General features: G+C 37.7%; 1 long non-coding RNA gene across 1 annotated transcript in view; it reads right to left on the bottom strand.

The window, feature by feature from the left end:
* Positions 1-222: 222 nt before the first annotated feature.
* Positions 223-11,630, bottom strand: part of LOC109613520 (uncharacterized) — a 69,015-nt gene continuing 57,607 nt past the window's right edge. The window contains exon 3 of the long non-coding RNA XR_002195030.2: positions 223-545. This is a non-coding gene — a long non-coding RNA (uncharacterized LOC109613520). The remainder of the gene's footprint in view (positions 546-11,630) is intronic.

The following is an 11,630-nucleotide window of genomic DNA, read 5'->3' as shown; positions in this document are numbered from 1 at the left end:
AAGAGTCTTACATTAATAAATAATTATCATCACATCATTAAAAAAAAACAAAAATTACCATTCATCAATCATATCAGCCATCGTCAGCGCAAACAGACACCCTTCGTGCCTTCCCATCTCTGCATCCTGTATGAGTTATTTAAAATAAAAGCCAAAACAAGCAAAGCATATTTATATCACATTTTTATTAATAGCATTATTTTATTTTCTATTGCAAAAAAAAGCCACAAAATTCTACTAACTACTGCCAAAGCCCATTATGTACTAATCATTATTACATAACTATATAGTCTTGTTTTTATCGTGAACATAGCCGCTGGTTAATGCGAAAATTATGAATTTTTAGCTTTATTATATGCAAATAATTGTTAAATAATAATAAAATAAAAGCATTAAAATAAACTATTTAAAGCAATTGATTTAATTAATTTAAATCTAAATGTATATTCCATGTTAGAGGTTAGTTGGCGGGAAAGCGATGGCGAGACAACAATAATATTGGTTAGCAATTGCAATCCAAGGGGTGGTGGTGTTGGCAGGAAGTGCTGAAAGTAGAGAAGTTAAAAACAAGGAAATATTATTATTTGGGGAATAAATAAAGAGTTTACATTTTAAATTAATAATATTTATAGCAAATGCAGTAAATGCAGAGTGAGATAAAAAAACTGCAACAAAGTCAAACGCCATAATTTTTACATTTTTTTTTTAATGTTATTGAATGAAAGCAATGTCGGAAATAGCATCAAATTTTAGAATAAGCTCAGTTTCTTTCGAATTGGTCACCTTTGGCAGGAATTATGGCCTTCAAACGGCCAATGAAACCGTCACACGCTGCCCGAATGTTGCTCTGCGGTATTTTGTCCCATACCCGGCGAAGTTGAGTTGATCGACACTTTGGTATTTTTAGTGTCAACCTTGCTTTCCAAAATACTCCAGACACAATAGTCCAACGGATTGACATCCCGAGATTTTGGTGGCCATTGTGCGCTGGAAATGAAGCGAGGAATCTCATTTTGTAACTATCCTGTTGGAAAGTCCAAGGTCTGCGGCCAAAATGTTTGCGTGCCCAAGGCTTTAATACACCCTCCAGAATATTTTTGCGATAATATTCAGTATTTATTCTGATGCCACAGTCGATTAATACGAGCAGAGGATGACCATCGGCTCTTATGGCGGCCCACACCATCACCATCACCATGGCCGGCGCTTGAATTCTGGTGGCCAACCGAAGGTGCACATTTTTAGCTGACCTCTTTGGTAAGTCACGATGACACGATTATTTTGTTTGTTTACAAACTGCTGGACAACGAATGTTTTCTCATCGGAGAAAACCAAATTCGGCATTTCACCCCTTTCGGCCAAGTGAAGCACTCTTTAGCTCTTTTGAGTTTAATTTCTTTCTGTTGCGGTGCAAGTTCTTACACTGCTTGGAATTTCAATGGCTTTACCCCGAGCTCATTTTTCAATATTTGGCGAATGGAATATTGTGATATGTACAGCTCACGTGCCATTTTTCAGCCACTGCGACGCGGGTCTCGATCAAGTCGCTTCTTTACTTTTCGAACCATTTCTACATTTTATCACGAATTTGCCTAAAAATTGGTATTTGTAGGTCATAGTCAGTTCAAGCTCGGGTGGCGATACATTGTATGTATAGGTCCACGTTTTTTTATAACGGTACCTCCCGATATTCGGTATTTTGATGATTTTTGCCACATTTTTCCACGGACTTGTCCAAAATTTTTATATTAAAGTTATAATGGGTTCTAGCTCCGGCAGCAGAGTATTGAATATTTAGGTCCACGTTTTCCTACAACGCACACTTTAACGATACCCAGACAGTCTATTTAGGCGAGCTGGAGAGCCAGAGAGTTTATATAGGCGAGCTGGAGAGCCAGACAGTCTATTTAGCCGAGCTGGAGGGCCAGACAGTCTATTTAGGCGAGCTGGAGGGCCAGAGAGTCTATATAGGCGAGCTGGAGAGCCAGAGAGTCTATATAGGCGAGCTGGAGGGCCGGAGAGTCTATATAGTCGAGCTGAAGGGCCAGAGAGTCTATATAGGCGAGCTGGAGGGCCAGAGAGTCTATATAGGCGAGCTTGAGGGCCAGAGAGTCTATAAAGGCGAGCTGGAGTGCCAGAGAGTCTATATAGGCGAGCTGGAGGGCCAGAGAGTCTATAGAGATCTGTAGGGCCATAGAGTCTATAGAGACAATCTGGAAGGCCAGAGAGTCTATAGAGACAATCTGGAAGACCAGAGAGTCTATAGAGACAATCTGGTAGGCCTGAGAGTCTATCGAGACAATCTGGAAGGCCAGAGAGTCTATAGAGACGATCTGGAGAGCCAGAGAGTCTATAGAGACGATCTGGAGAGCCAGAGAGTCTATAGAGACGATCTGGAGGGCCAGAGAGTCTATAGAGACGATCTGGAGGGCCACAGAGTCTATAGAGACGATCTGGAGAGCCAGAGAGTTTATAGAGACGATCTGGAGGGCCAGAGAGTTTATAGAGACGATCTGGAGGGCCAGAGAGTTTATAGAGACGATCTGGAGGGCCAGAGAGTTTATAGAGACGATCTGGAGGGCCAGAGAGTCTATAGAGACGATCTAAAGGGCCAGAAAGTCTATAGAGACGATCTGGAGGGCCAGAGAGTCTATAGAGACGATCTGGAGGGCCAGAGAGTCTATAGAGACGATCTGGAGGGCCAGAGAGTCTATAGAGACGATCTGGACGGCCAGGGAGTCTATAGAGACGATCTGGAGGGCCAGAGAGTCTATAGAGACGATCTGGAGGGCCAGAGAGTCTATAGAGACGATCTGGAGGGCCAGAGAGTCTATAGAGACGATCTGGAGGGCCAGAGAGTCTATAGAGACGATCTGGAGGGCCAGAGAGTCTATAGAGACGATCTGGAGGGCCAGAGAGTCTATAGAGACGATCTGGAGGGCCAGAGAGTCTATAGAGACGATCTGGAGAAAATGGATCCCCCATAGTATACGCACACTTTAACGATACCCACAACTATTCGGTATTTTGATAATCCTCCCTATTTTGGTGATTTTAGCGACAATATTTACCGGAATTGTTTCAAATTTGGTATTTGAATTTCGTAATGGATACTATAGCCTAAAACAGAAAATTGTTTGTCTAGGTCCACATTTTGGTATAGCTCCCATATAACCTCCCTATATTCGGTGTTCACCGATTTTTTTCAAGTTTCGCATTTGAATATTGTGATGGCTTATGACCAAAGTTGCCTATGCAGTTCCACGTTGTCTTATAGACACTTATCTAACGGGTACATTCCGTATTTTTAAGATTTTAAGAGAATTTTTAACAAATTTTACTATTTTGAATATTGCCAAATTCGTTCCAAATGATGGAGGGTATTCAAAGTTCGGCGCGGTTGAACTTACAGCTTTTTTACATGTTTCTACTCTGGGGAGTTCTCGTCCTCGAATTCGAGCGATAAACAACCGATAAAGTTTGGTGTTTTTTAATGACTGTAAATTAATTTTTGAATTAAATTATAGACCATAATTGAATATAAATTATAAATATCAGTTCGTATACCACTTTTCTAAACCAAGACCTCTGCCCAATTTCAATAACATATTTTTTTGGTACGACCCAAATGAGACTTGATTTACACTAAGAATTCAACACCCCATATAAATAAATCTTAAATCCCACCTCCTTTCATCCTCTATAATCAAAAAACAAAAAAAAAAAATAAAATGTAGTCAAAGTTTTTTCTGCTGTTTTGTGGTAACTATTCAAAAGTTGTAACACTGCGGTTACATTAAAGTTTGCCACAAACCCTAGGTATATTCAACTTGTCTAAGTGTTGCGGCTGGTATAGGAAACTTGTCCAACCGTACAACAAAAACAGAAATAGTAGTTGCTGTACCTCCTCGGAGGCCAACAGCTGCGTTTGTGTATTTTCATGCATTTGTATGTTGTCTTGACGTGGTTTTTAATTTTATTTTTCACAAAAACAAAAACTAAAAACCCAAGATAAACTTTTATTTATCCTTCGACCAATGATTTCAGTTCAACACAACATTTAAGTTGTGTGCGCAGCACAACGTTTCCTTCCTGTTACTTTTTTGTTTTTGTTGCAAAACACTTTTGAGGCTGCCCAACCCCCACTGCTTAGGTGAAAAGGATTGAATGAGCCCTGTGGATTTTTGTAAGTGAATATATTATTTTTTTTTTTTTTTGATTTTTTTTGAATTGAGAAAAACTATTATAAATGTTCTATTAAAACTTTTACTACAAAACATGCAAAAACCCATGCACACACACACACACACACTCTCATACTTGTATGGTAATGCCCATGTATGCCACTAAAATATACAATACAAGAACGCTGTTATTTTAACCGAACTGAGTTTTTTTCAAAACTTTTGAAATACAATGAAGGAAAATTTTGAAATAATATGTTAGGTTCTGCAGCTGAGGGCTTGCATTTAGTTGTACAGCGAAATGCTAATGGAGTTTTTGTATTTATGAAAAATAATAACATTGTTGTAGGGAAATGCAAATTTTGGCAAATGGCTTCTAATTTGATAGGCGAGTATAAATGTATAGCATTAGTCTTATTTCTTAAGATCATTTGGCCCGTAGAAAAAACTCTGGATGGTTTCCCTTGGCTGGTCCAATATGAGAATCAAGGTTGGAAAGTAAGATTGACATATGAAGGTGGTTTTGAAAATAGTTGCTGAGTTTCGAACTGTACTAAATGGTACTAAATTTGGCATAGTGCTGTGAACGGATGAAGCTTGAACGTGCTTTGGGGCCCCTCTTGTTGGTAGGTTTGTGATAAACAGTTGATTTTGGAAATGTGAACTACAAGTGCATGAAAAGTACTAAATAGTACTATATTTTGTACAATTTAGCATTGGGTGAACAGATAGCGCTTGAATTCTGAAATTTGGTGTTAGGGTAGCTTTCCATGTGTTGGACATATGGATGTGGTTTGGAAATGTGTACTATAATTGTACGAAAAGTACTAAATGGTACTACATTTGGTATTGGGTGTAGGACTTGAACTGAAATCCTGAAATTTGATGCAGATGCCACCCTTGGTGTCTGTGGTTAATATATAGAGGTGGTACTGGAAATGTGTCCTATAATTAAACAAAAAGTGCTGAATGGTACTATATTTGGTATTGGGTAAAGGTTTGGGGCTGGAATCCTCAAATTTTATATTGAGGTCCTCTGTTAGTATCTGGAATTGATGTATAGAAGTGGTTTTGCAAATGCGTATGTAATTGTTTGAAAAGTATTAAGTGGTTCTAAACTGAATATTGAGTGAAGTAATAGGGCTGGAATCCTGAAATTTGATATTGAAGTCACTGTCGGTGTCTGGTACTGAGGTATGGAGGTGGTTATCGAAATGTGTTCTTTTAAATGGGCGAAATTTGTTCTGATAGATACTCAAGAAATTCGTGGAAAATAACGAAAGGGTGCAAAAAGAATATATCATTTCATCATACGGCCAAAAGTGGCCGGTATAGAAACTAGGTGCCTGTGAATTAAATCCGTTACAGGACATTTGGAGACTATCTAGGGGTGTCCGGCCGTCTGGTTGGTGCGCACAATAACTCTTGAAAGCAGTGCCCGGTTTGATCCGATATTGGTACATCGTAACAATATGATCAAACTTAGATCGAGTTCGGCGATGGACAATATCAGTCGACTCCATCAAGCAACTCCACCACAAAGGGTCAAAATTTGGAATAATTATAACTCTTATAAAATTAATAATAGTCCGATTGTATTCAAATTCCACAAAACCCAATATTTTTATTAACAAAAGATGAGAAGATGGGATATATCGGTCCACTCCTTCTGGTACCTCCCACACAGCGGGTAAAAATTTGGATGCCATGAAGCTCTTAAAACGCAAAATGAGCATCTGATTTCTTTCAATCTCGGAACATTTGTATCAACACAAAACCAGCTATGAAGATAGAATATGTCAGACCACTCCTTCTATTACCCACCCACAACGGGTCAAATTTTTGAACAATTATATATCTCTTAAAATGAGAAATAAGTATCTGATTATCCTCAAATTTAACACATTCCAACGTTTTTGATAACGCAAAATCTGGTGTGAAGATGTGACATATCGGGCCACTCCTTGTGGTACCTCTCCTCAACGGGTTATTAAATGCAAAATAAATATCAGATTCTAAAAATTTCAAAAATCCCAGAATCTCAAGTTCGGGTGTGGAAATGATAGATATCGCCCCTTTTTGATACACCTCACACAAAGGTTTACAATTCGCTTACTTATACCTCTCATAACTTCCGAAACAACCCCGCGATCCTTTGGTATATCTAAATATTTTGCTCAATCAAAGATCTGATGTGAATGTGGAAATTATTGGCTATCTCCTTCCTGTACATCAACCACAAAAGGTTAAGATTATGACTAACAACTATTCCTAAGATATTGACTTTTCTTCAAGCTTTGTAAAGTATTAGATTTAGACGGAATTTTAATATTAGATGGAGTGGAATGCTTTGGTCCAAAATATCAGGTACCTCACGCATACTTCAACGTTTTCCAAAAATTATAACATATCTCATATAAAGTGGAGGAAGTAGTCGATGTAGTCCAAATCTTTTCGTACAAAGTTTTTTATTCTGGGGGTTTTAATACACCTTAGGCACGCAAACATTTAGGCCGCAGATCTTGGACATTCCATCAGGACTCAGCACCATCGCACTCAGCACGCGCCACCCAAGAATGGTCAAGATACCGCAGAGACACATTCGGGCAAAATGTGGCGGTTTCATTGGCCGTTTGAAGGCCACAACTCGTGGCAAAGTTGACCAATTCAAACAAATATAAACTTATTCTAAAATTTATTTCCGACATTGTTTGCTTTCATTCAATAATATTAAAAAAAAATTAAAGATTCTGGCCTTTGACTATGTTGCAGTTTTTTTATCTCACCCTGTATACTATTTGGTTAAAATGGTAAAATAGTGAAAAAATAAAAATTGTACCAAAAACTTTGCTCCAATATAAAATCTCCCTATGTCATCCTATAGGGTTCTTTTTTTGTACAAAGTTTTTTATAAATACTACGATTCTTATTTTTTCCTACTATGGCACCTATAGCTAGTTGTACACCCTCGTCACTGTCCAAACATCAATTGTTAAAATCTTTCAAATGATGGGAACAAAAATCCAACTTCCCACCCTACCTCCTAAATATGATAATTTAAATAGGAAAATAAATTGCTTGTAAACATTGAACAGTAGCCGGCCGTTGAGACCTGCCATACAATCCCTACCCACCCCCCAGAAAAAAACCTTCAGTCCAAAGTAAATTAATTTTTTATTTAAATAACATATTAACATTTTGATGTTGTAGGCATTATTGTTGTTGTTGCTGTCGTGGTCATCCTTGCCGGTCTTGTTGTTAATGATGTTCTTACTATCCGTGCCGCCAGCTTTTGTTTGAGAAACAAATGAAGACGGGGTCATCTGACAATGATCAACATTCGTATAGAACCACCGAAAAGGATGGACAATGTAAAACCAATACCCTGTTTTTATCATCCAGGCAAATATGACGACATTGCTATGTAATTTTTACATTTTTCCCGAGTAGGATGTGAAGTTATGATGTTCCCAAAAAGGTGGGAGGCCAGAGTACTTGTCTTCTGTTTCATTTTAATAATTATAATTTTGTTCACAGATGAAAAACTGACATTAGAATAAAATTCAAAAAAAAATGATGGGAAGGGAGGGGAGTGTACGAAGAACAACCTTTAAACGTATCTAATAAATATGCAAATTTTTTGGTACATACATATTTATGTATGCCTGTATGTGTTCAAAGTCACATACCAACCAACCAGTCAGATGCCATGTTGGTGTTTGTCGTTTGTAGCAACTTTTTAGGGAGGCTGGTCGTAAGGCCAACGAAGCGTGGCAATGTAAATGTTTGATGCCTTCTTGTTGATTATTTGCTAAATTCTTAAAGCTCCTATGGTTGTAGGTATTCTCAGTAATGTAAATATTTTTAGCAGACAAGAAGGATGTTTAAATGTTTGCTTGAGGAAGGATATTTCGACAGTTTTTTATTCAGTATATTTATAGAAGACCCCATGAGGGTGATGTGTTAAAGAAGACCAGACAAAGTCCTACTTTATAAGATTTTTTATAATTTTAGGCCACTTTTGTGCAAAATACCTTCCCATTGTCTTCTATGTGGTGGAGATTCTCCCGAGGGCTATCAATATATTGAGATTCTTTTGACTAGAAGAAATTCAAATGTTTTTTTATCTGTAGTATACCTCTTGAGGGTATTTCATTAATGCAAAATCTATTGCTGGTCTATAAATACCATTCTTATGCTCTAAAACTCCTTCTGAAGCCCCTATATTTGCCTCAGAATGCTTAATTCTTATTTTTCTATCAGTAGGAAACACCCTGATGTTCTTATGTCTATAGAATTCCTCTTAATTCAATTTTTTCAATAAAATAACCCTCAATATTGTCCTGCCTGTAAAAGGTCTCTAGATGGATTTCTATCTGAAGAATAACTTCTCATGATCTTCATTCTGCAGAAACCTTTCAAGGGTCTTCCATCTGTAGACGATATCTTACTGGTCTCCTATATAACTTCTCCTGATGGTCACCTATCTCTAGGAAACGTTTTGTTGTTTTTTCGACTATAAAAGACCTCTTAACGTTCCTCCGCCTAGAAAGCCACTTGGGGATCTTCAGTGAATATTGTTGTCTTTTTCTCGATGACCATACTCTGCATGGTCTTTCACCTCTGCACCTCTTGATGACGTTTTGTCAGGGGAAGACTCATCTTTGTAGGCACCTGGCCATTCTCTAAGTAGACGAGGTAAATTAAACGGGTATTTTAGTAGACGAAATGAGGGGCAAGGGACTTTTCATGGAGGAGCTGATGGGCCAGGAGGTCTACTTAGGTAGGAAAAAAAGCCAATTGCGTTAAAAAACGAGCTGAAGGTACTGGAGTTTTCAGCAAGGTATATTGTAGGACCAGAGAGTCGATATAGGCAAACTGGAGTGCCAGGGAGTCTACACAGAAGAGCTGGAGGGCCAGGGAGTCTACTAAGACGTGCTGGAATTCCTGGGAGTCTACTTAGACGAGCTTGTGGATCAGAGGTCAATATAGACTAGCTGGAGAGCCAGACTGTCGATATAGACCAGCTGAAGGACCAGAGAGTCCATATGGAAAAGTTGGAGTGTCAGGAAATCTACAAACAAGCTGGAGGGCCAGGGAGTCTACTTAGACGAGCTGGTGGGCGAGCGAGTCTACTCAGACGAGCTGGTGGATCAGAGGGTAAATATAGACGAGCTGGAAGGCCAGACAGTCGATATAGACCAGCTGGAGGACCAGAGAGTCCATATAGATAAGTTGGAGTGTCAGGAAGTCTACAAACGATCTTGAGGGCCAGAGAGTCGATATAAACGAACTGGAGGGTCAGACAGTCCAAAAAGACGAGCTGGGGGCCATGTAGTTTAGAGCTGGAGGGGCAGTGAGTCTATATAGACGAGCTAGAGAGTCGATGTAGATAAGCTGGAGGGCTAGGGATTCTGCGTAGTCGAGCTGGAGAGCCAGGGAGTCTTCCCAGACGAGCTGGAGGGCTCGGAGGCTACAAAGATGAGCTTAATGACCATCATAGACCAGCTAAAGGTTCAGCGAGTCTACAAGACAAAATGATAAAGTCATCCGAACGAACTTAACCTTACGGACGAAAGCTTCTTCACAAGAGGAGAATACATCTTTATGGTATTTTATTTATCAACAGATATTCTCCTAGGATCTTGTCTATATTGAAATTCTGTTCATGGTCCTCTATTTTATATATATATATATATATATATATATATATATATATATATATATATATATATATATATATATATATATATATATATATATATATATATATATATATATATATATATATATATATATATATATATATATATATATATATATATCTAAAGAAGTCCCTTAAGCTTGTCTTTCATAGCGATCTTTCTAATGGTATTCATTACAGAACATCCTTTAAAAGTTTTGGTTTACAAATTTCTTTCCCATGTATTTTGTATCGCGCACTGTGCGGTGGTTATTTACACTTTTGGGCAACTCATTATAAAATTCAAATGAGTAAAGATGATTATGAACAACCAGCATGGACCCTGACATCGCCCATCCTGCAAATAGTATGGTGGTCTTAGACTTAAAATCTTCTAATTTTGATAACAAACAAAGCACACACACCAACACCACATTCCTTTACATCAATGTACACAAACACATATACATACATTAATAATCACCTAAGTACACTGCCATAATCAAATAGCCTTGCAGGGACTGTAATTTTAGGTACTTCAAGCGGAAATCCTTGAGAATAATTCAACCAAACTCATTTTAGCGTTGTGTATTGAGGTTGATGTGAAGGCGACGAGAGGTATTATTGAAGGTAGGCGATTTTAGGAAAAATTAATATTTTGAGAGAGAGAGAGAGAGAGAGAGAGAGAGAGAGGTGTTTTTGCCTTAGAGGACCTACAATGATAACCTTGAATGGACATTAGATATTTTTTATTTAACCACTTTTGAAATCTTATAAGATTTTTGAGGAATAAAAATATAGAAAAATATTTTAAAACATTTAAGAAGACTTCATCCATATTGTTCCCCAAATGCAGTCACTGCCATATTTTTTACTTTTGTTTGCCTTTATTGCTCGCCACCCTAATACATTTCTCTTGAAGTGTTGGCAACTTGATGTATATTACCACCGATTGTTTGTTAGTTCGTACGTGAGTAGACTTCAGGTATGGCTTGAGTTTATGCCATAATTTAAATTAGAAAACAGCTTCGTTGCTCCTTCCGCTCAAGCCTTTTACGCTAACACACATTTACCACCTTTAACCCAGCAGCGTTTACATTTTTCGAAAAAAAATCAGCTAAGCTGTTTGCTAACTTAAAGTGGGTGGCCGCTTGGGGCTAGGGATTATAAACAGGGTATTGGGAACATTGGCCAGCATGTTTAGGGGCTCTAATATTTGTTTTTTTTTTCTTTTTTGGGAAGGTTTACAAAACCTCCATTTTGCATTGGAGAGATAAAATAGAAAAGCTACTGTAGGAAACTAGGAAATGCGAAGGGTGTGATTATAAAATCTTCAAGTGGAAAAGTTCATGTCATATTTTTTTCGGTTGGAAATTAAATAAAGCTCAAATGAGTCCATAAAAATATATTTTAACATTCTGCTAATTGTAAAGTTCGGATATTGTTAGAGTAAATGGGCGCACGGTATTACAATATTTTTTAGAGATGATATTATAAAGTTACCCAGAATGCTCCCAAGTTTAAGGATGTTTGGAGTTGAATTTTATGAAATATTGCGTCATATGTTAAAAAGAGTTTGCAGTTGAAATAAAAAAATGCGACAAATGGAATTGAAAATTGAGTCTAAGTCCTCCAAAGTATTGAAAATGTGGAGATTCATTTATATTTGGGACCCACGTCTATGTGGTTCTAGATGACTTATTTTTCGATCTTATCTGCTTCGATGTAGAAGGCAATTTTGAGAACGAGTTAAGTCATATATT

The sequence above is a fragment of the Musca domestica genome, unplaced genomic scaffold (genome assembly GCF_030504385.1).
Source record: "Musca domestica strain aabys unplaced genomic scaffold, Musca_domestica.polishedcontigs.V.1.1 12, whole genome shotgun sequence".
In the NCBI taxonomy this organism is placed as follows: Eukaryota; Metazoa; Arthropoda; class Insecta; order Diptera; family Muscidae; genus Musca; species Musca domestica.
Note: the sequence above shows the minus strand (reverse complement) of the source record. Positions and strands in the feature narration are given on the sequence as shown.